Consider the following 3,028-nt stretch of genomic DNA (forward strand, 5'->3'; position numbering starts at 1 on the left):
TTTATTAATTCATGTATATAGTTATTCACTTCCTGTGCCATAACATGCGCGTATATTCACACTTCTATACATTTTTTATATCTGTCTCTCTTTACCTGTAACTACTAGTCTGTCTCGCTTTCTATATTTTTTCCCATCTACTTATCACCAAACCATATCAAAACACGTGTATTTCAAAATGCAAAAAAAATCTATTTAATCAAAATATCCAATAAAAACAACTCACTCCCGATACATCACCTCTCCTTATCGAATTTTCCATCCATTTTCTCATTCGCTTTTCCGTCTTAAACCGACAAAGTAATTGCTGGCGTCGGGGTAGCCACACACACACACGCATACATGCATCACCTGCTGTTTCCGCGGACAAATCGTCTGCTGAAGGAAGCGCCATCAGAGGGATCTAAGCCTCATTGTGCAAGCTGGGCGGGGAGGTAGGCCTATCGACGCGAAGGTGTAGGGGGGAGAGGGGGGGGTTTGTTGTTTTATTTCGCTTGCCTTTTCCGTATTTTTGTTTTTAATGTTCTGTCTAATGGTTTTATATTTGGCTGCTATTCTTCATCTTTCTCCCTCCTTCCATATTCGTTGCTCTTTTTCTTCTCTCTCTCTCTCTCTCTCTCTCTCTCTCTCTCTCTCTCTCTCTTCTCTCTCTCTCTCTCTCTCACTCTCTCTCTCTCTCTCCTCTCTCTCTTCTCTCTCTCTCTCCTCTCTCTCAATCACACCACACCACGCCACCACCACACCACACACCACACACACACCACACACACCACACACACACACACACACACACACACACCACACACACACACACACACACACACACACACACACACACACACATATATATATACACACACACACACAACACACACACACACACACACACACACACACACACACACACACACACACACACACACACGCATCTATCTTTGTCTCTATGTCAAATTATCTCTATCCATCTACCTATATATCTATCTTCTTTTCCTCTCTCTCCCTACCCCTCCTTCCAGCTCACTCCCCCCCCCTTGCTCTCTCTATGACCACCCCGCCCAGCCTATTACCGCAAAGCCAATTTCGTAATCTCTTGCTAATACAATATTAATGCGGAAATTTTCAAGAGGAAAAAGTATAAAAATGATCTTACAAAATGAATGCGTTTGAGAGAAAATTGACTTCGGAACTTGCGCTTATTGAGGCCAGACCAAGCAAATCCGGCAATGAGGGGGAGTGGGGTGGGGAGGGGGAGGAGGGGAGAAGGGTGAGGAGGAGAGGAGGGGGAGGAGGAGGAGGGGGAGGAAGAGATTGAAGAAGAAGAAGAAGAGGAGGAGGAGGAGGAGGAGGGTGAGGAAGAGGAGGAAGAGGAAGGAGGAGGGGAGGAGGAGGAGGAGGAGGGGGAGGAGGAGAGGAGGAGGAGGAGAGGAGGAGAGGAGAGGAGGGGAGGAGGGAGGAGGAAGAGAGGAGGAAAAGGAGGAGGAGGAAGAGGAGGAGAAGGAGGAGAAGGAGGAGGAGCAGGAGGAAGAGGAGGAGGAGGAGGAGGGGAGTGAGGTAGTGAGGAGGGGAGGAAGAGGAGGAGAGGAGAGAGGAGGAGGAGTAGGAGGATGTGAGAGATAAGAGGAGGAGTGAGGAGTGAGGAGGGGAGATGGAAGGAGGACGGCATGGGTAGGAGTCGGGAGGGACATAGGAGTATAGGACGGATAGGTTAGGAGGAGGAGGAGAGGGAAGGGGATATAATCACATCAAATGATCAAATATGGATGTACTTGAGTTAGAACTATTACTTGGATTTACTTAGAAAAAGTGAGAATGAAAGAGTATAAAAATGAAGTAAAAATTTAAGAATGAGAGTCAGAAGAGATATAAGAAAATCGTAATTAAGAATAACAGTATGGATATGCAAATTCAAGACAAACATATTCACGCTAATAATGATGTTAATTGTTACAGGAATTCTGTTAAGTGGAATAATGATTACGATAATATTGAAAATATAGTGGTAACAATAATGATGATAATAATAGTAAAGGGAATAATAGTAATAATAATGATCATGATAACGATAATGATAGTAATAACAATGACAAAAAAAAAAAATAATTTGATAATAAAGATAATATTATTGATGAAATAACCATTATTATCATTATCATAACATAATGGTAATAGTTATAATGGTATGATGAAAATCACATAATAATCATTAAAATATGATAGTAAGGTTGATGATAATGATGATGATAACATGATAAGAATTATATATGATATAAATATGATAATGATAATGAGGATAATGACGATGCTAATATAATGTTACAGGTTGAGATGAGATGTATGGTATAATAATATAATATTATGATAATAATAATATGATGATGTGATATAATGATAACGATAAATAAAGATAATGCAAATGAATTGTTAGATGATGATAATGATGAGTGATATGCATGATGATGAATAACATTGATGATGATATATGATGATCAAATGATGAGAGTAATAATAAAATATTATATACAAATGGTAATAAGATGATAATAGTAACGATTAATCCAGCAACCAAATGTTCCATTGATAATGATGGTAATTCTATTATAATCACACTGATGATAACTAATGAAACAAACAGTATAGCTAATAATAGACAATTACACACAATAGCATTAATCGCAAGAGAAATTGTTCCAGAAACAGACAGTTAAACAAGCAACCAACAACAAATCAACGAAAGCTCAATCACTGATGAAAAAAAAAAAACTATCTATATAATCCGTTCGAATTCTTACGGGGGCCATTTACTAAGGTAATTTTGGTATTCCCATTAGCGTTTCTCACCCGTGACGAAGAACTGAAGAGGAACAAAAGATAAATTTATCGATGATTTCCCCCTATAGCGAGATAAATCGCAAGGGAACAGGATTGGATACCATATTTATAAGAAATTGATATGTATGAACGGACAGATACCATAATCCCCCATATCAAGAAAAGACGAGGAAAAAAACACAAGAGAAAAGGGTTGAAT

Source organism: Penaeus monodon, chromosome 17 (genome assembly GCF_015228065.2).
Source record: "Penaeus monodon isolate SGIC_2016 chromosome 17, NSTDA_Pmon_1, whole genome shotgun sequence".
Lineage (NCBI taxonomy): Eukaryota > Metazoa > Arthropoda > Malacostraca > Decapoda > Penaeidae > Penaeus > Penaeus monodon.